At 44.6% G+C, this 22980-nt stretch overlaps 3 non-coding genes across 3 annotated transcripts; 2 read left to right on the top strand and 1 right to left on the bottom strand.

The window, feature by feature from the left end:
* The first annotated feature begins 546 nt into the window (after positions 1-546).
* On the top strand, positions 547-658 carry LOC125993254 (U5 spliceosomal RNA). Its single transcript, XR_007490084.1, has one exon. It is a non-coding gene; the product is annotated as a U5 spliceosomal RNA (small nuclear RNA).
* A 4101-nt stretch (positions 659-4759) lies between these two features.
* Positions 4760-4841, bottom strand: trnas-gcu (transfer RNA serine (anticodon GCU)). Its single transcript has one exon. It is a non-coding gene; the product is annotated as a tRNA-Ser (tRNA).
* Positions 4842-7603: 2762 nt separating this feature from the next.
* LOC125993247 (U5 spliceosomal RNA) lies at positions 7604-7715 on the top strand. The gene has a single exon (XR_007490077.1). It is a non-coding gene; the product is annotated as a U5 spliceosomal RNA (small nuclear RNA).
* The last annotated feature ends 15265 nt before the right edge of the window (positions 7716-22980 follow it).

Below are 22980 nucleotides of genomic sequence, written 5' to 3'. Positions count from 1 at the left end.
ACGCCACCATCACAGTGGAAGTAAATTACACTCCAAACCATGCCAGCAACGAGAAAAGCCTCAATTATTTGCGACACGAGAGATATAGAGCACTTCTGAAATTTGAGAAATCATTTGAGAAATTACGATCATATTTTGTTTCCCGATTTGAATAAAGTTATGAAATCACACGTTTTCAAATAAAACACAGAGATGGGATCATTTCCCATTCTCTCATACCAAAAGTACACGTACCAAGACATACAACTGTTTTTACCTTCAATACTCATAATAGACGCCCAATCGATAGGTGACGCTGTTTGAAAGAAGGTTTGATCAGGTACCTACAATCCTGTGCGCCAAAGATGTTTAAAGTAAAAAAGACATTAATGAAAACAAAATACTTGTTTAAACCTTCTATTTAGGTTGAGTCCTTGTAAGTATAGTAAATCTATCAACGTCTATTGTTTGTATTAGAAGGACTGGTTGCTGCAATTTGAGTGTGAGACCGCCTGTGAATTTGGTGAGACCAGCAGTGACGTCGCCCGTTTTGACCCAGATTATCAGATCTCTCTTTCTTTTCAGATGGAATAAATCTTTCGCCTTTTACTAAAGATTTCCGTGGGGAGGAACAATAAGAGTCTATCTCTACCCATTCTCACCAACGGCATATATGCTTCCCCTTTCAGCAGTCTCTATCCAAATACACAGTGTAGATACCTATTAAAATGGTAGACCCGATGAACATGAAAGGCAAAGATGGATAATTCGCCAAGAACTTTCCAGGGTCATCATATGTACAACGGCTGCACCGAAAGAGTTGGGCCAGAATAGAGCGGAACTCATGCAGAAGTGCATGAACACCACCTTGCTGAAAGAATAAAACCAACACAATGCATGAATTCACGACAAATGACATACCAGCAAATCGGTGTGACTTCTGCGGTCTTTGCGAGACCAGTTCAGATATGCTTTATCACGAATTTATAAATCTGGTGTGTTCGGACCTCCGCAGTGGAGGCTCTGCTGAACCCCTGAGACCGACTCACCGAACCCCTAGAGTTTGACCAAATCCAGGTTAAGAACCACTGGTTTAGAGGCAGTTATTTCTGCAAAAGGAGGATCTACTAAATATTGCTGTCATTTTTCTGTTGGAGTTTCCAAATGTATGCACCTGCCTACTTTTGTTTAAATAATGATTGCACACTGTCTGCAAATCCTATAAACTTCATTTCACTTCTCAAATATCTGTGTTGATCACTGCCATCATCCGCCATGCATGGATTCGGGCCATCTGATTGGTTCCTTTGCCCCCCCATACACACAGGAATTGGTTAGGACTTGATTAGCAAATGCTAGGAATCGTTTTGCCTGTCTGTTCAGAGCAAGAAACAAGCCACTAGCCCCACGGGAAGTTGTCATTTTCTGTAAGCTTGTGTGTATGTAAATTTGTCATGGTCCAACGTAAGACTGTTTAGGGTGAATAAAAAATAACTGCAACAAGTTTATTCTGCTATTAACCAGATTCAAACTGGGGTTGCAGCCGCCTCATTGCTATATTATGGCCAATATGCAGTTGCATGTTTAGGGTCTTTTCTCTAGGAACTTCAGCCACGACACCCAGGCAGACCATGAAAGAATGTCGATGTTAAAATGTTGGTTGAACTATCCAATAACTATGCAGATCCGATGATTCCTAAGACTTGAGATCAGACAAAATTGGAAAGACTATTTTTTGACAGTGTCTGTGAGTTACTTCAACCCAAAAGTTCACATAAATTACACATAGCTAATGTTGACCACAAAATGGTATGTGAGCTGGCCAGGAGTCCTGGAATCTTTTGATTTGTAGACAGATGCGTTATCCATTGCTCCACGCTTTATCCATTGCGCCATTCGCCCTACAAGTTAAGGCTATCGACCGCAAACGTGAGGAAAATCGTCATTGTCCAAAAGATGGCTGTTCAGCAATAGTGAGCAAGGGACAAATTCCACATAGTTATTTGAGTATGCCATGACCCTGATTCGAACCAGGGTTGCTGCAGCCACAACGCCGAGTACTAACCACTATATGATCATGGCCAATATGCGCAACTTATTTAACGCTACTGCATACAGGCCATGATCGTGTAGTGGTTAATGGTTGTGTTCCATTCGAATCCGGGTTATGGTATAATCAAATTACTTTGATGAATTTGTCTGCTGGTCACTGTTGCTATACAGCCTTCCTTTGGACAATGACAGTTTTCCACACACGTTTACAGTCGATACAGTCTTGTAGGTTGAGTGGCGCAATGGATGACACATGACGGCAGATTCAAGTGATGAGAATCGAAACAACAGATTCAAGAGACCCAAGGTAAATGAACACAACCCGTTTCGTTTCAATTGACAGCCCATGTGACATGCACCTCAGATGAAATGGGGCTAGTTGATCAACAGCAATGTTTTAACGAAGGGATCATCTGGGAGTTAAACCCCAGACCTCTCACACCCAAAGCAAGATTCATACCCCTAGACCACTGGTGTCAAACTCGAGGCCCGGGGGCCAGTTATGGCCCACCGTATCATTTTCTGTGGCCCGCAACGACAAATTGTGCATTAAATCTATGTCATACTAACATTGCAAATTGTCGGAACTTTTAAGAATCTTCTTAAAATTATTTTTGAAATATGTGAAAAGTTTCCACGAGTCTGATTTGAAAAAGCAATTATTTGTCAGTTTGTTTTGTAGCTTATACTGTATATAATATGAGGCGTTTATTTATTTGGGTTGACAGTCATAATGGCCCATTGAGGGAAACTTTGACTACAATGTGGCCCGCGACAAAAATGAGTTTGACACCCCTGCCCTAGACCAACGAGCCTCAAAGAAAGCTTGCAGACCATGGTACATTCTGTGTAACATTGGCCTGTCATATGAGAAAGGACTCATATGTGAGGTTGCTGTTTGTGGACTTCAGCTCTGCCTTCAACACCATTGTGCCGCAGCGACTCATCTGCAAACTCGACGAGCTGGGCCTCAGTACCTCCCTCTGCAACTGGATACTGGACTTCCTCTGTCAGAGGCCTCAGGTGGTGCGTGTTGGCGACAAAATCTCCGCCAGCATCACGCTGAGCACGGGGGCCCCCCAGGGCTGCGTGCTCAGTCCATTGCTCTTCACCCTGCTGACGCATGACTGCACTGCGACCTACAGCGACAACCACATAGTGAAGTTTGCTGACGACACGACTCTGGTGGGTCTCATCACGAAAGGCGACGAGACTCGGTACAGGTCGGAAGTTGACCTTCTGACCACGTGGTGCAGGGACAACAACCTCCTGCTGAACGTCAATAAGACCAAGGAAATCATTGTTGACTTCCGGAAGGGTCACACAACACACCTGCCGCTGATCATCGACGGTGCTGTGGTGGAGAGGGTGAGCTGCACCAAGTTCCTGGGGGTGCACATCAGTGAGGACCTCTCCTGGTCCGCAAACACCTCGTCACTGGCAAAGAAAGCTCAGCGCCGCCTGTACTTCCTGCGGAAGCTCAGGCGTGCATGTGCTCCTCAGGCAGTCCTGTCTACAATTCTACCATGGCACCATTGAGAGCGTCCTCACCAGTTGCATCGCTGTCTGGGGTGGTAACTGCACTGAACAGAACTTGAAGGCCCTGCAGCGCATAGTGAATACGGCTGGTAAGACTATTGGTGCTTCGCTCCCCTCCCTGAAGGACATTTACACCTCCCATCTCGCCCGCAAGGCAACCTCGATTGCCAGAGATGTGAGTCACCCGGCTCACTCTTTGTTTGACCTTCTGCCCTCTGGGAAGAGGTACAGGAGCCTGCGCTCCCGCACCACCAGACTCGCCAACAGCTTCTTTCTCCAGGCTGTTAGGGCCCTGAACTCGCTACCCCCTTCTGCGTAGCGTGCGGCACTGTTGCGCTATTTTCGGGAATGTCTGCTGTACGCGCACTTGCTCCTTTTTTTTCTGCTCCTCTTATTTATTTATTTATTTATTTATTGTTGTGTTATTTATTAATTATTTATTCAGCACGCTTTTGTTATACTTGTTTAGTTGTTTGTCTGTTGTGAGCCATGTCTTGTCACCGTGGGATAGGGGGGAACGAAATTTCGGTTTCTTTGTGTGTCTTTGGCATGTGGAGAAATTGACAATAAAGCTGACTTTGACTTTGACTTTGACTTTGACTTTGACTCCACCCGATAGACAACAGTGTTTCAAAGAAGAGCTCGTCCGGGAGTTTAACCCGGGCAATCAAAGAACCCTAGGCGAGAATCATTCCCCTGCACCAATGAGCCCCATAGTAGACCAGCTGACCCCATTACATTCCAGCAGAATTTCAAAGATTCTCCCAGAAGGTAAACTTAAAAACACATGGAAGAACACACACAGGTGAAAAAAATGTTTCCTGCTCAGCTTGTGGCCAAAGATTCTCAGAGAAAGGAAGCTTGAAAAGACACACAACAACCCACACTGGTAAGAACCCTTTTTCCTGCTCAGTTTGTGGCCAAAGATTCTCTCAGAAGGTAAATTTAGAAACACATGAATTAACACACACAGGTGAAAAGCCTTTTCCCTACTCAGTTTGTGGCCAAAGATTCTCAGAGATGGGAAACTTCAAAAGACACACAAGAACCCACACTGGTGAGAAAAACCTTTTGCCTGCTCAGTTTGTGGTCAAAGATTCTCAGAGAAGCGACAGTTCAAAACACATACACAGGTGAGAACCCTCTTTCCTGTTTAGTTTGTGGCAAATATTCTCTCAAAGGAAGACTTCGACGAGGATGGGATTTGAACCCATGCGTGCAGAGCACAACGGATTAGCAATCCATCGCCTTAACCTCTCGGCCACCTCGTCTTGTGTTGATAAGTCATGTTACGTATGTTGTGCCAAGATGCTTTGGATGTGAATGTGAAACCGACGAGGATGTGATATGAAATGATGAGTGGAGAGCACAATGGAGTAGCAACCCATCGCCTAAATATTTCAGCCATCGCATCTCATGCATGAGTTGAATAGGCGACGTGATATGGTATGTACGGTGTAGTATAAGCCGCAAGGTAAAATGATACGATACTTTAGATGTGTAACGAAGAAAAGGTAAGCCACAAAATAAGTGACACTGTAAACAAAGCAAAACGTTTTTTCAATGTTGTCTCACCCCAAATCTTTGGGATCATCGGATCTGCACAGTTGGATAGTTCCACCGACATTTTAACATCAACATTCTTTCATGGGTGTCTTGGCTGAAGATCCTAAAGAAAAGACCCTAAACTTATTGTATGCGATTGCATATTGGTCATGATCGTATAGTGTTGTGGCCGTAGCATCACCGGAACGAATCTGGGTCATGGCGTCAGTAAATTACCTTGCTGAATTTGTCCGTTGTTCACTGTTGCCAAACAGCCTTCTGTTGAACATTACGTCCACCTATGTTTTAACATCAACTTTATTTCATAAAGTTCTTCCAAATTCATCTTGGCAAAACTCCCTCCCTCAGGTGTTCCCATCTTTTTTTAGGCCTGGCTGCCACGAGGCAGCGGTAGAAACAAAATATGACCCTGAATGGACACGCCCAAACCGGCTATGATATTAATCAGAATTCGTTCATCACTAAAATGCAGTCCTCAGGTCCATGTCATATTCGCTACCAATCGGAATGTAACGGACAGATTTATATTCAAATGTCAAATCTCGAATGCCACCGTCGCAGTGGAGGTGAATTACACTCCAAATTCACCTCCACTGCAACGACAAAAGCCTCAATTATTTGCGACACGAGAGATATAGAGCACTTCTGAAATTTGAGAAATCGTTTGAGAAATTACGATCGTATTTTCTTTCCCGATTTGTGTCGTTATGAAATAACATGTTTTCAAATAAAACACAGAGATGGGATCATTTCCCATTCTCTGATATCAAAAGTACACGTACAAAGACATACAACTGTTTTTACCTTCAATACTCAAAATAGACGCCCAATCGCTGTTTGAAAGAATGTGTTCGATCAGGTACCTACAATCCTGTGCGCCAACAATGTTTTAAGTAAAAAAGACATTAATGAACACAAAATACTCGTTCGTTTAAACCTTCTATTTAGGTTGAGGCCTTCTAAGTATAGTAAATCTATGAACGTCTATTGTCAAAGTCAAAGTCAAAGTCAAAGTCAGCTTTATTGTCAATTTCTCCACATGCCAAAGACACACAAAGAAACCGAAATTTTGTTCCCCCCTATCCCACGGTGACAAGACATGGCTCACAACAGACAAACAAGTAAACAAGTATAACAAAAGTGTGCTGAATAAATAATGAATAAATAACACAACAATAAATAAATAAATAAGAGGAGCAGGAAAAAAAAAAAAAAAAAAAAGGAGCAAGTGCGCGTACAGCAGACATTCCCGAAAATAGCGCAACAGTGCCGCACGCTACGCAGAAGGGGGTAGCGAGTTCAGGGCCCTAACAGCCTGGAGAAAGAAGCTGTTGGCGAGTCTGGTGGTGCGGGAGCGCAGGCTCCTGTACCTCTTCCCAGAGGGCAGAAGGTCAAACAAAGAGTGAGCCGGGTAACTCACATCTCTGGCAATCGAGGTTGCCTTGCGGGTGAGATGGGAGGTGTAAATGTCTTTCAGGGAGGGGAGCGAAGCACCAATAATCTTACCAGCCGTATTCACTATGTGCTGCAGGGCCTTCAAGTTCTGTTCAGTGCAGTTACCACCCCACACAGCGATGCAACTGGTGAGGACGCTCTCAATGGTCCCACGGTAGAATGTAGACAGGACTGCCTGAGGAGCACATGCACGCCTGAGCTTCCGCAGGAAGTACAGGCGGCGCTGAGCTTTCTTTGCCAGTGACGAGGTGTTTGCGGACCAGGAGAGGTCCTCACTGATGTGCACCCCCAGGAACTTGGTGCAGCTCACCCTCTCCACCACAGCACCGTCAATGATCAGCGGCAGGTGTGTTGTGTGACCCTTCCGGAAGTCAACAATGATTTCCTTGGTCTTCTTGACGTTCAGCAGGAGGTTGTTGTCCCTGCACCACGTGGTCAGAAGGTCAACTTCCGACCTGTACCGAGTCTCGTCGCCATTCGTGATGAGACCCACCAGAGTCGTGTCGTCAGCAAACTTCACTATGCGGTTGTCGCTGTAGGTCGCAGTGCAGTCATGCGTCAGCAGGGTGAAGAGCAATGGACTGAGCACGCAGCCCTGGGGGGCCCCCGTGCTCAGCGTGATGTTGGCGGAGATTTTGTCGCCAACACGCACCACCTGAGGCCTCTGACAGAGAAAGTCCAGTATCCAGTTGCAGAGGGAGGTACTGAGGCCCAGCTCGTCGAGTTTGCGGATGAGTCGCTGCGGCACAATGGTGTTGAAGGCAGCGCTGAAGTCCACAAACAGCAACCTCACATATGAGTCCTTTCTCTCCAGGTGGGTGAGGGCCGAGTGGAGGGCAGAGCAGATGGCATCCTCAGAGGACCGCTTGGCACGGTACGCAAACTGGAAAGGGTCAATATTAATAATATTGTTTGTATTAGAAGGAATGGTTGCTGCAATTTGAGTGTGAGACCGCCTGTGAATTTGGTGAGACCAGCAGTGGGGTGGCCCGTTTTCACCCAGATTATCAGCTCACTCTTTTTTCTCTTCAGATCGAATAAATCGTTCGCCTTTTACTAAAGATTTCCGTGGGGAGGAACAATAAGAGTCTATCTCTAGCCATTCTTACCAACGGTTTGTTAGAATAGGCCTCTTTGGCACATGTGTTTAGCTGGGTAGCTTGAGCTATGCCGTTATATCGCTGCAACCCTTCTCTTGCTTTATTAGCTTTCTCTTCTCTATGACACCCTTTGCACATATGTAGAATTTGCTCTCAGTTAAGACTACAAGGTCACACGTTATCATACAGATTAGGCAGAGTCGCCTCCTTGCAGGAAGGCGGCCCAGAGTAGTATAAGAGCAGGAACCTTGGCGCTGAGAGGGACCTTCTTTCGCATCTGGCAGAAAGGGCTCCACAGCTGTGCATCGATCATTCTGGCATACATTAAAGAGTTAAACTGTGAAGGCTGCCTCTTGGTAATTGCTGTTAGCATATCGAGCATTAAAGATAAAGAACCGGGAACAAACCTAACAGGTTACAGTACGGAACAGAGTGCTGCTCTTCTGGGCACTAATAAATCGGCAAGCTTGTCTGCTGACTTATTTGTTCACTCTTCTTCACCCGCAGTAATGCATGTAGTTCACGAGGCATATATGTGTCCCCTTTCAGCAGTCTCTATCCAAATACACAGTGTAGGTACCTATTAAAAGGGTAGTCCCGATGAACATGAAAGGCAAAGATTGATCATTCGCAAAGAACTTTCCATGGTCATCATATGTACGAAAGAGTTGGGCCAGAAGACTAGAGCGGAACTTATGCAGAAGTGCATGGACACCACCTTGTTGAAAGAATAAAACCAACACAATGCATGAATTCACGACAAATGACATACCAGCAAATCAGTAGTACTTCTGCTGTTGCCTTTGCGAGACCAGTTCAGATATGCGTTATCACGAATTTATAAATCAGGTGTGTTCGGACCTCCGCAGTGGCTCTGCTAAACCCCTGAGACCGACTCACCGAACCCCTAGAGTTTGACCGAATCCAGGTTAAGAACCACTGGTTCAGAGGCTGTTATTTCTGCAAAAGGAGGAACTACTAAATATTGATGTCATTTTTCTGTTGGGGTTTCCAAATGTATGCGCCTGCCTACTTTTGTTTAAATAATGATTGTACACTGTCTGCAAATCCTATAAACTTCATTTCAATTCTCAAATATCACTGTGCCGTCATCGGCCATGCATGGATTCGGGCCATCTGATTGGTTCCTTTGCCCCCCCCCCCATACACACACAGGAATTGGTTAGGACTTGATTAGTAAGTGTTAGGAATCGTTTTGGCTGTCCGTTCAGAGCAAGGAACGAGCCACTAGCCCCACGGGAAGTTGTCATTTTCTGTAAGCTTGCGTGTATGTAAATTTGTCATGGTCCAACGTAAGACTGTTGAGGGTGAATAAAAAATAACTGCAACAAGTTCATTCGGCTATTAACCAGATTCAAACTGGGGTTGCAGCCGCCTCAATGCTATATTATGGCCAACATGCAGTTGCATGTTTAGGGTCTTTTCTCTAGGATCTTCAGCCACGACACTCAAGCAGACCATGAAAGAATGTTGATGTTAAAATGTTGGTGGAACTATCCAATAACTACGCAGATCCGATGATCCCTAAGTCTCGAGATGAGACAAAATTGGAAAGACTATTGGTTGACAGTGTCTGTGAGTTACTTCAACCCAATAGTTCACAGAAATTACACATAGCTAATGTTGACCACAAAATGGCATGTGAGCTGGCCAGGAGTCCTGGAATCTTCTGATCTGTAGACAGATGCGTTCGTTATCCATTGCTCCACGAGCCCCACGGGAATATGTGGCTTGTAAGCTTTTGCAAAAATGAAAAAAAAAATAAAAAATGGGTGACATTATTTGAATACGCCATGATGCTTTATCCATTGCGCCACTCGCCCTACAATTTAAGGCTATCGACCGCAAACGTGTGGAAAATCGTCATTGTCCAAAAGATGGCTGTTTAGCAATAGTAAGAAAGGGACAAATTCCACACAGTAATTGGAGTGTGCCATGACCCGGATTCGAACCGGGGTTGCTGCAGCCACAACACAGAGTACTAACCACTATACGATCATGGCCAACATGTGCAGCTTATTAACGCTACTGCATACAGGCCATGATCGTGTAGTGGTTAATGTTCGATTAGAATCCGGGTTATGGTATAATCAAATGACCTTGTTGAATTTGTCTGCTGGTCACTGTTGCTAAACAGCCTTCCTTTGGACAATGACAGTTTTCCACACAAGTTTACAGTCGATACAGTCTTGTAGGGTGAGTGGGGCAATGGATGACACATGACGGCAGATTCAAGTGATGAGAATCAAAACAACAGATTCAAGAGACCCAAGGTAAATGAACACAACCCGTTTCGTTTCAATTGACAGCCCATGTGACATGCACCTCAGATGAAATGGGGCTAGTTGATCAACAGCAATGTTTTAACGAAGGGATCATCTGGGAGTTAAACCCCAGACCTCTCACACCCAAAGCAAGATTCATACCCCTAGACCACTGGTGTCAAACTCGAGGCCCGGGGGCCAGTTATGGCCCACCGTATCATTTTCTGTGGCCCGCAACGACAAATTGTGCATTAAATCTATGTCATACTAACATTGCAAATTGTCGGAACTTTTAAGAATCTTCTTAAAATTATTTTTGAAATATGTGAAAAGTTTCCACGAGTCTGATTTGAAAAAGCAATTATTTGTCAGTTTGTTTTGTAGCTTATACTGTATATAATATGAGGCATTTATTTATTTGGGTTGACAGTCATAATGGCCCGTCGAGGGAAACTTTGACTACAATGTGGCCCGCGACAAAAATGAGTTTGACACCCATGCCCTAGACCAACGAGCCTCAAAGAAAGCTTGCAGACCATGTTACATTCTGTGTAACATACGCCTGTCAAACACTCCACACAACGATAGACAACAGTGTTTCAAAGAAGAGCCCGTCCGGGAGTTTTACCCGGGTAATCAAAGAACCCTAGGCAAGAATCATTCCCCTGCACCAATGAGCCCCATACTAGACCAGCTGACCCCGTTATATTCCGATTGGTAGCCCATGTGACATGGACCTGAAGACTGAATGTCAGTGATTTAAGTCAAGTCAACAAGTCCGATGTCAGCGGCGCGTTGCAGTTCAAATTTTGCTACAGGCCCATATAACAATATATAAACTATGTATGAAATAACAAAAATATAAACAACTATTTTATCGAACCATGCATGTCACTCCAAATCAATAAATCCATCAGAATCTTCATCTTCCGTGTCACTTGAGAAAAAAAAAAAGAAAAAAAAAATTACGCCGGAAAGAATACGTGTGCCACGGACGTCAGACTAGATATATCAAATAAATGTAATATAATCATCAATTTTAACAAACCATCCGTGTCACTCCAACTCATTAAATCCACCGGAATATTCATCCTATGTGTAAAAAAAAACCCCAAAATAAACAGCTGTCGATTCCGGACCTACGTGCGGCGCTGATGTCAGCCTCATTTTCAGTTGGCGGCTCCAATTATTCCACAGATCTACATATATAACTATATCGTAGCGTTACAGAAGTACCAGGCAAGACGTGGGTTTGGTAACAGGCCGGCTCTTTATTTCACAAATCAAGAGCTCAACATGTGAGCCAACACACGCAAGCGCCCAGGATCGCTCTTTCCCCCCCCCCCCCCCCCCCCCACGCCCTGCTGCCTTCACGGCCTCCCTAAAAAATCGGAAACTACTGAAGTCTAACAACATACACGTTGCTACTCTAAATAAACTACATATCAAATAACTATAAAATAAATAACAAGTTTATCGAATAATCTGTATAACTCCAAATCACTAAATCTCCCGACTTCGGAAGTCAGTAAATGGAACTCATTGTCAGTGAGGCTCCAATTATTCCACAGCCATAGTGCCCCCTCATGCGGTTAAAAAGTGAAAATAACATGTGAAGTGATCAACTATACTAGTAAATAAGTAAAGTGTTAATGATAAAGTAAAAATTTGTGAAAAAATTCACATATAAGTCGCTCCTGAGTAAAAGTCGCCCCCCCACCCAAAGTATGAAAAAAAGCCTCGACTTATAGTCCGAAACATACGGTGTATAAATGTGTTATTTATTTATATAAAGGCCGGTCCACAAAAATATTTCTGACACGTAACCGGTCCGTGGCACAAAAGAGGTTGGGGACCACTGATTTAGTAGAAGGTGGCTACAGATGAAAGTTTCAGTTCAATTTGAAAAACTTACAGGTCACTCAAGTTCAGACGCACGCACAACCAATGCAGCTATATAATAACGCTGCTGCAAACATAGGTTAACGCACTTGGGTTGAAAAGCGAACCCCGGTCTTTCACGCAACAAGCAGAGATACTATTCACGATACTAACGAGGAACATGCCCTGTGTTGGGGCAAGATGTACTGCTTGGCGGAAGAAAGGAAAGGGAGGGGACAGAAAGGAGAACGCTCACGGAACACATGCGCATATACCTATTATGTGGATTTTAACCATCTGTAAAGGTTTCTAAAACAGTACTGAAATGGGACAATCTGCTGGTCTGGTTCATATATGCCTGCCTTCAAGTTTAGAGGGCACTACCTTTAGGGGGAGCATTGAAGGTTAGGGTTAAATGTGAGGGGGTTACCGTTAGCGAGTTAGCAGGTTAGGGGTTAATTATTAGGGTTTGGTTATTATTAGGGTTTTAGAGTTAGCGTTAGGGCTTGAAGTTAGGGAATTAGGAGCATTAGGCCAACCAGATTCCATTTATTCCATTAATCACTGACATTCAGTCTTCAGGTCCATGTCACATGGGCTACCAATCGGAATGTAACGGGGTCAGCTGGTCGACTATGGGGCTCATTGGTACAGGGGAATGATTCTTGCATGATTCTTGCTTTGGGTGCATGATTGCCTGGGTTTAGCTCCCGGACAAGCTCCTCTTGCAAACACTGTTGTCTATCATTATGTGGAGCGTTTGACAGGCCAACGTTACACGGAATGTAACATGGTCCGCAAGCCCTCATTCTTGTTCGTTGGTCTAAGGGTACGATTCTCGCTTTGGGTGTGGGAGGTCCTGGGTTCAACTCCCAGACGAACCCTTCTTTAAAACATTGCTGTTGATCAACTAGCCCAATTTAATCTTGGGGGCTAGCCCGAATCCATACACGGTGGATGGCGACAGTGATATTTGAGAAGTGAAAAGAAGTTTATTGGATTTGCAGACAGTGTGCAATCATTATTTCAACAAAGGTAGGCAGGTACATAAATTTAGTAGATCCTCCTTTTGCAGAAATAACAGCCTCTAGACCAGTGGTTCTTAACCTGGGTTCGGTCAAACCCTGGGGGTTCGGTGAGTCGTTTTCAGGGGTTCGACAGAGCCTCCACTGCAGAGGTCCGAACACACTTGATTTATATATCCACATATCTGAACTGGTCTCGCAAAGGCAAAACCAGAAGTCACACTGATTTGCTGGTATGTCATTTGTTGTGAATTCATGCATTGTGTTTGTTTTATTCTTTGAACAAGGTGATGTTTATGCACGGCTCATTTTGTGCACCAGTAAAAACATCTCTGTCTTGAAAAAAAAAAAAAAAAATCACTAAAGAGGGGTTTGGTGAATGCGCATATGAAACTGCTGGGGTTTGGTACCGCCAACAAGGTTAAGAACCACTGCTCTAGATACTTCCTAAAGCTTCTATAGCTGCTTCTAATGTGAGTGTGGATTCTGGTTGAAGGTATATTGGACCATTCTTCTTGACAAATCTGTAACTCCCATGAACTTCATTTCACTTTTCAAATATCTTTGTCTCTGTCCGTTATATGATATATTTAACTGATATTGCTGATCTGAACAGCCATTGATTTATAAAGGAAAATCTTGACATTGATTTTGCATACGAATGAAACTTTTGCATATGACCGTATATGACCAAAGGGTTGAGGTCCAACCGAGACTTGAGCTGGGATCACTGGTTTCAGAGTTGAGTGTTCAAGGAACCCTCAGGTGTATAGAAGCATAGGCTTTCATGGGGCAGCACACAAGCAACCATTTCACAATTTCTACCCAGCTATATGACAATATATTTGAGGTCCCACCAAGACTTGAACTCAGAATGCTGGATTCAGTGTCCAGAGTACTTACCATTACACTATGGAACCCTGGCAGTGACAGAAGGAGGGGCATCATTTTTCTAAGCACAATGCACTCTCTAAGGCGCTCATTTTACTAAACTGACAAAATTAGTGGAAGCAGTGATTACACACTCATAGTGCTGTACACAATGTACTGGATTGGAATTTCCAAATTTTTGTTCCAGACAAATGACTACAAATTGTAAGTTCCACCAAGACCTGAGCTTGTATTGCTAGATTCAGAGTGCTCACAATCACACCATGCCAACATTATACGATAATCTAGAAGAGCATTAGCTTTCGAACCATCCAAGATCTAAAGTAAGTTCCACCAGTTGACATTGTAACTCGGAGAACATGTGATTACTTTATCAAATACTATTTGACCAATTATTTGAGGTACCACTGAAACTTAAAACTCGGATCACTGGATTCAGAGTCCAGAGTGCTAACCATTACACCATGGAATAGACACACACACACGTACTCACACTTACACACATGCGCGCACGCGTGCGCGCACGCACGCACGCACGCACGCGCACACACACACACACACACACACACACACACACACACACACACACACACACACACACACACACACACACGCACACACACACACACACACACAGGACAGTGACTCTCTTATAAACATAGATACCAAATAGTCAGGTGACGCTTTCCCGCCTTTTCCGGACAGTATAATAGCTTGACCTGGAGATGGGGGATGTTGTTACATCTGCTGAAGTGCCGTGTGCATTGACCGCCATTAAACAATTCCAAGATCTTGCCAATAAAGAACAAACCGTTACTCCACATCTTAGTTTTCCTGACCCAGCAACAGACATCATCAACAACATGCAACAGCTGTTGGTGGAATCGAACCCGCACTTTCCTAACTGTGAAGTGGACGTGCTAACCAGTGTACCACCAAGCCGCCAAAGAGCATATAAATATTACTATGTAGAGTCAAATACAAGCCAGATTCCAGATTCAAAACCACCCTTCGACGAGGATGGGAATCCATGCGTGCAGAGCACAGCGGATTGTCAATCCATCACCTTAAACTCTCGGCCGCCTCTTCTTGGACAATTTGTGTTGACTTAGAGACTTAGACTTAGACTTAGACTCAACTTTATTAATCCCTTGGGAATACTCCTTCAGGGAAATTCAGGCCCCAGCAGTATCCATACCACAGAGCGGGTTTACAAAAGACACACAGATGGCATGAGCGCAACTCAATAGGCCCTCATAAGGCTGCCATACAACGGTGCCACAAAGAAAGCCAGAAAGTGCGAAAGATAAAAGCCATCAAAGCAAAGCAAAGCAAAGCAAAAAGACATAAGAAAAAAGTAACAGTGCCCAACCAGCACCCCTCAATATCAGAAAACACCCCATAACACACAAAATAGCCTCCACGGGGTCCACAGACAGGTGTAAGGGTAGTCCAGTTCAACGGCACCCAATGGACCGTGGTCGTGAATCGGTGAAAACATCACAAAGCAGGCAAACGTGTGAGCAGCGTCCTGGGCACCCAGTCGGGGCACGTGCAGATGGTCACCACGGGGCTAGCACGGCGAAGGTCGCTGGTTCTGACGAGCACGAGGGAGCACAGGGGTCGCGGCTGCAAGGCAAGGGACCCGGTCAGCATCAGCCGGATAAGCAGGAAGCCGTCGTAGAGGTACGCCGGTCTCGACCGATGTGCGCAGCCATCCCGGTCCCAGGGGAAAAAAAAAAAGAAAATCATATCCAAAGCGATACCGAGGTGCGGTAGAAGGCACCAGCATCGCCGAATGGACAAAAAGACAGAAAGAAAAAGGAGAAAAGAAGGAAATAAAGAGAAAAAGAGAGAACACTGCTGGGAGGCTGCCACTCACGTCGGCGCCATACCAAAAAAAAAAAAAAAAAAAAAAAAAACACATCACATTATGTACGTTGTGCCAAGATACTTTCGATGTGAAGATATTGAAAATCCGGCGAGGATGTGATATGAAATGATGAGTGGAGACCACAATCGGGTAGCAACACATCGCCTGAATATCTCAGCCACTGCATCTCATGCATGAGTTGTATGGGCGACATGATATGGTATGTACGGTGTAGTATAACCCGCAAGGTAATATGATACGATACTTTAGATGTGAAATGATGAAGAGGTAAGCCACAAAAGAAGTGACACTGTCAACAAAGAAAAACGTTTTTTCAATGTTGTCTCACCCCAAATCTTTGGGATTATCGGATCTGCGCAGTTGGATAATTCCACCAACATTTTGACATCAACATTCTTTCATGGTCTGCCTAGGTGTCCTGGTTGAAGATCCTAAAGGTTTTGAACTCATTTTATGCTTCCGCATATAAGCCATGATCGTATAGTGATAAGTACTCTGCGTTGCGGCCCCAGCAACTCCGGTTGAATCATGTTTGCAAAAGTATTACACACAAGCTTGGAAGGTACGACCTATTCCTGGGCAATGGACACAATGGATAATGCATCTGACTACGGAACAGAAGATTCTAGTTTCAATTCCTCGCTACCTTATATGGCACATTTTGGTCAACATTAGCTATGTGCACTTGAAACTTATGCATTGAAGTGACTTAAGGACACTGTCAAGTTTTTCCAATGTTGTCTCATCTCAAGTCTTTGGAAGTCTGATAGTTCCACCAACATTTTAACATCAACATTCTTTCATTGTATGCCTGGGTGTCCTGGCTGCAGATCCTAAAAAAAGACCCTAAACTCATTGTATGCTATTGCATGATCGTGTAGCGTTGTGGCCGCAGCATCCCCGGAACAAATCTGGGTCACGGCCTAATTAAATTACCTTGCTGAATTTGTCCATTGTTCATTGTTGCCAAACAGTCTTCTGTTAAACACAAGCTTCCAGACATTACGTCCACCTATGTTTTAATATCCACTTTATTTCATGAAGTTTTTCTTAATTCATCTTGGTGAAACTCCCTCAGGCATTCCTATCTTTTTTTAGGCCTGGCTGCCACGAGGCAGCGGTAGACATACAATTATGACCCTGAAAGAATATGCGCAAACTGGCCATGATCCATCCATCCATTTTCTGAACCGCTTAGTCCCCACGGGGGTCGCGGGCGTGCTGGAGCCTATCCCAGCCGTCATCAGGCAGTAGGCGGGGGACACCCTGAACTGGTTGCCAGCCAATCGCAGGGCACACAGAGACAGACAACCAATCGCACTCACACTCACACCTAGGGACAATTTGGAGTCTTCAATCGGCCTACCAAGCATGTTTTTGGAATGTGGGAGGAAACCGGAGTGCCCGGAGAAAACCCACGCCATGATATTTATCAAAATTCGTTAATCACCGAAATGCAGTCCTCAGGTCAATGTCATATTCGCTACCAATCGGAATGTAACGGCGTCAGCTAATTTGATACAGGGCTCGTTGGTCGAGGGGCATGATTCTCGCTTAGGGTAGGAGAGGTCTCGGATTCAACTATCGAATGAGGCCTACTTTGAAACACAGCTGTCTCCCGTTCTCTGCCATTTTCGACAGGCCAATGTCACATGCGCATCATTTACAGGCTGCATTTGTGTGACACGTGATGTTTCGGGTGGTAGCTACACTGAATACAACATGAAGGCCCTGCAGCGCATAGTGAACACGGCTGGTAAGATTAATGGTGCTTCATTCCCCTCCCTGAAGGACATTTACACCTCCCATCTCACCCGCAAGGCAACCACGATTGTGAGTGGTGTGAGTCACCCCGTTCACTCATTGTTTGATCTTCTGCCCTCTGGGAAGAGGTACAGGAGCCTGCGCTCCCGCACCACCAGACTCACCAACAGCTTCATACTTCAGGCCGTTAGGATCCTGAACTCTCTCCCCCCTTCTGCGTAGCGTCCTGTATTTTTGCGCTATATTCTGACTGTCTGCTGTATGCACACTTGCTCCATTTTTGCTCCTCGTATTTATTATATTATTTGTTTATTTATTATTTATTCATCTGTCAGGCGCGGAGCAGGGAGAGGACTCGAATGCAGAGTTTCCAAAGTCCAAAGATGTGTTTATTTTCTCCAATGGCAGTAGTAACAAAAAGCGCCTCAATATGAGGGAAAAAAGGGGGAAACTAAGGCGCCTCGAACCGAGAGAGAAAAAGGGGAAATCAAAGCGCCTCGAACCGAGGGAAATACTATAACGAAGATAACTATGTAACCAAGTTAACATAGGTGATCAAAGTCGTTCAAAGAAGGCTTCTACGTGGAACTCGAGGGTTTCGTGATCGCTAGTGTTCTGAGCAAGGCAAGACGCACTAGCACTGGACACAGGGAAAGGCGCGGGTTATATGGACACAGGAGGGGAACACAAGTGAAGACAGTTGGTCATTGCCGCAGGTGCACACACTTGGAATCAGGGAGTCACGTGACCGGACGCACAGGGGAAGGACACACCGACTGGAACGAGAGGAAAATTACACAATAAAACAGGAAGTGACCAGGACGACACATGACAGCATGACATCATCACTCTTATTTATTCATTGTTTACTTGTATGTATATTGTGTACTATGTCTTGTCACCGTGGGATAGTGGGAAACGTAATTTCGATCTCTTTGTGTGTCTTGACATGTGAAGAAATTGACAATAAAGCAGACTTTGACTTTTGACTTTGAATTTAGACACGGCTAAGAACTACCAAATGGAATGTATCAGACTCAGCATGGTTCCATCTGAATTAGTGAAAGAAGTCAATTTTCACCCAGTCTCAAATCAGGTACCACAACATAATTGCAGCGCAAAATCGTTTTAATGTGTCATGGACTTTGCATAGGAACCAACAATGACAAGAAATAGTAGAAGAAGCTTTTTCCACCCAGTCTCGAACTGGGGATCCAAAAAAAAAACATACCTGTCTAGAGTGGCAAAAATCTAAAAACTTTTTATAAGGCAATATAGACTGTCAATACATGACCTGTATGCCTACTATTAAAATAATTAAGTAGGCTACAAATACAAAGCAACAAAGCGACGCAAGACGTTGCCTCTGGATACCCAGCAGACTTTGTTGAGCAGCAGGAGATCGGCATATTCGCTCTCAACTTCATCTAGCAATTCACGGAACTGGTGGTGGTTTAATGCTTTTGCGATTGTTTTCTTCACAATTTGGATGACAAGGTTCATTACCTCCATACAATCTGGTGGGAATGTTTACGCACACAGCGCCTCTTGGTGCACTATGCAATGGAATGCAAACAAATTTCGATCCAATGCTTTCTGTCGTAAGGTCACAAACTTTTGCGACCCTCTCAAACTTGGTGTGCCGTCTGTAGGGTCTGAAATCAGATGGCCAGTGTGTATCGCTGTCATTTAAACACTGCAGCACAGCCTCGCAGATGTCCTCCCCCCGTGTTTGGCCTTTTAGTGGTATCAATTTCTTCTTCAAGATTCAAGATTCAAGAGTTTTTTATTCGCCATGTTTGAGCGTGCCAAACAAGGAATTTGACTTCGGTAAATCACAGCCTCTGTTCAACATTTAGGTGACTAACAACAACACTCAGGACATGTGAAAAATGAAAGATATTCTCAAACATCCCCTGATCCTAAACTGATCTTAAACTCCCAAGAGGGCAAGGAAAAACTCAAAACTCCAGCTAGGGGAAATGAGAAACCTTGAGAAGAGACCACAGATGGGAGGGTCCCTCTTCTAGGATGACCAGGCTGCAATGGATGCAGAGAGGACACATAGTACAAACAGTGTAGACAAAAAGGTGTGGAAAGCGGGATGTTATTGCACAGTAATGACTCTGAGACTCTAAGAGTGGTGTGAGTTCATCAGAGCGACAGCCTGGGGAAAGAAGCTGTCTCTGTGTCTGCTGGTTTTAGTGTACAGAGCTCTATAACGGCATCCGGAGGGGAGTAGTTCAAACAGGCTGCAACCTGGGTGCGAAGGGTCTGTTGAGATGTTACTTGCACGTTTCCTGGTCCTGGACAGGTACAAGTCTCGGATAGATGGGAGGTTGATTCCAATTATCTTTTCTGCAGTCCTTATTGTCCGTTGCAGTCTGTGCTTGTCTTGTTTTTAGGCCGATCCAAACCAGACAGTGATGGAGGTGCAGAGGACAGACTGGATGATGGCAGTGTAGAAGGTTTTCAGCAGCTCCCGCGGCAGGTTGAACTTCTTGAGCTGTCTCAGGAAGTACAGCCTCTGCTGGGCCTTCTTCCGGACAGAGTCTATGTGGCCGGTCCATTTCAGGTCCCGAGAGATTGTGGTTCCCAGGAACTTGAAGGTGTCTGATGAGAGAATAGTATTACTGTGGATAGTGAGGGGTGAAAGTGGTGAAGGGCCTCACCTGCAGTCCACTGTCATCTCCACGGTCTTGAGCGGGTTCAGGTCCAGGTGGTTTTGGCTGCACCAGTGGACCAGCCGCTCCAACTCCTGTCTGTACGCAGTCTTATCACCGTTCTGGATCAGTCCGATGAGAGTGGTGTCGTCTGCATACTTCAGGAGCTTCACAGAAGAGTCACTTGCGGAGAAATCGTTGGTGTAGAGGGAGAAGAGCAGTGGGGAGAGGACGCACCCCTGAGGGGCTCCAGTATTGGTGGTCAGGGTGTCAGATGTGATGCTCCCCAGCCTCACACGCTGTCTCCTGTTGGTCAGGAAGCTGGTGATCCACTGACAGGTGGAGGCAGGCACCGCGAGCTGGATGAGCTTCTGTTGGAGGATGTCCAACGTACCTGCATAGCAGAGGTGTCTGTTCGATATCGGTCACGTCACACGACTCATCACAGGCAATTGTGAAAGCTGGAGCTGAATTGATGTCCTTGATTTGCTGATTGGTAATATTGTTTACCATTCAAATTACCATTTTATTCACTGATTTTGCAGAGAGAGGCATGTCTTTAATTTTCGGAATGATGTTGGTTTTGTTTTTAAAGTCCAAAAATAGGCACTCTGATATTTTAACGAATGAATCCTTCATGTACTCGCCATCGGTGAATGGTTTTCCGTGTCAGGCATGGAACAAGGCGGAGGACTCGGATGCAGAGTCTTTCTTTGCACTGATTTATTCCAAAATAAGATGACCAAAAAGACAACTCAAAGCGCCTCTTGTGAGGGAAACACTCGGCAAAAATCCAAACAAAAGGCGTCGCACTCGGGCGAGACAAAAAGAGCTAGGGAGAACAAGGCACTAACAAAAAGCGTCGCTCTGTGGCGAGACAGAAAAGAGGAATCTTACTAGGACTTAGGACGGCAAGGAATCGCTGGTGGTCGGGACGAGGCAAGACACACTGGCACAAGACAAGGGGAAGACACGGACTAAATACACACAAAAGGGCTGGGACACAGGTGCTGACAATTAGCGTCAACCACACAGGTGCACACAATCGGGATCAGGGAATACAAGACAACAGAAACAGAGGAAGGGACCACGAACTGAAACCGAAGGGATGACAAAATAAAACAGGAAGTGAAGTTACGACACCGACAAGACAGAAATCCGGAAAATAAACGTGACCGCATGACATTCCGCGCTTTATTATCTACCGGGCTGCAACAAAACTTGCAGCAGTAGTAGAGTTTGGAGATGCAATCCTCTTCTTGAAACAGTTTTTTCATTCCTCAAATTGCACCTTTCCTCTCAGTTCCAACTGGGTGATCAGAAGCAAATTTAGCATGCTTTAGCTGAAAATGTCACTCCAAATTGCTCTTTTTGTCATATTTGACAACTTCTCATTGCAAATCAAACATTCAGGCAATCCTTCAGCATTGGCAATGAAAGCAAATGGTTGAGTCCATTCTTTCTTAAACCCTCTGTTCTTATCAGCAATCTTTCTCTTTTTGCCTTTAGAATCCATGGCCCGTCACTCAAACACCTGTTTGTTTACAACTCGCCTGTGCTGTGTCGCTTGCTATGACGCAATTTTGCGCCATTCTGATATTCAGTATTTTTAATATATTCACAACTACATACATTTTCTACAGAATAAGAATGTTTGTGTCATGATTACCATCTAAAACCATATTTAAAAAACACAAAAAACAAAAAGAAAACATATTTTTCCATTTTCATGCATTTTTGCAAAAGCTCCAGGTAGCAGCTAGGATTGTGCTAAAGCGCTGCATGAGGCTCTGATAAGATGCACTCACTGAATGTCTTCTTGGTTGGATGAACTGGAGGCAGCTCTGGAGTGGGTCTGCAATCAGCTAGCCAAGCCAAGAAGTAAAGAGTTGGCTTGACAGTTGAAGGAAAAAAAAAATGCAAACACAGATTAGAGGCTGGTTCGTCCGACATGTGGTCAGGTGACCATTGTAGCGGAGTGTCGCACACCTGGCTGTTGCCGACTCAGAGACCTTCTGGCTCCTGTTTGCCGAAGTGTCCCTGGCACACTTTGCAAAGCAGACAGCACTGACAAATATATTTAGAAAATGTTGTTTCCACTCAGTCTCAAAGAGGGGGTGTTTCCAGCTGAGAAGAACACGATGACTACTACGTTATGGAAACTGCTGTGACGTCCAAAGCATTTTGAGAAGCCCGGCAAAAGTTCAACAAAAGTGAGTGAAGAAAAAAGCAGGCACTTGTGAACTTTTTGATTTGCTTTTCAAAAGTGTGCCAGCAAAAACTATTTTTTCATACAAAGAAATAAACTCCGCGTCGGGGAGATGAAGCCCGATTTGCCAAGCCGATATTGAATACCGTAATTTCCGGTGTATAAGCTGCACCGGTGAATAAGCCGCACCAGCTAAAATTCGGGGATAATTTATTTTTTTCTTACATAAGCCGCACGTGCACACGAGTTTTTTTACAAAGAAAGACAGTACACAGAAATCCTTTTTGAAGTTTCAATAACATGCTTTAACATGTCTTTCTAAACATTGCCTGTGACGCAGCAGTAGTATCGCAGCAACACGGAAGTGTGCACCTGAGTTATCAACAAAGAAATACTGGACACAGAAAGCTTTTTTAAAGTTTTAATAACATACCTTAACATTTCTTTCCAAACACTGCCTGTGACGCAGCAGTAATACCGCAGCAACACGGAAGTAACACAGCACTAATAGGGTTTGATTAAATAAAACATACCGGTAAAAGTCACTGAGACGCGGCGGTAACACAGCAGCAACACGGTAGCAGAGCACTAACAGGGCTGGTTAAAGTAAAAGTAAAAAAAAGAGCTTCATCGTCTTCATCTTCCTCCTGTGCACTGAAACCGTCGAAGTCTTCCTC

The sequence above is a fragment of the Syngnathus scovelli genome, unplaced genomic scaffold (genome assembly GCF_024217435.2).
Source record: "Syngnathus scovelli strain Florida unplaced genomic scaffold, RoL_Ssco_1.2 HiC_scaffold_27, whole genome shotgun sequence".
NCBI classification, from domain to species: domain Eukaryota; kingdom Metazoa; phylum Chordata; class Actinopteri; order Syngnathiformes; family Syngnathidae; genus Syngnathus; species Syngnathus scovelli.
This window is presented reverse-complemented; position numbering and strand designations above follow the sequence as displayed.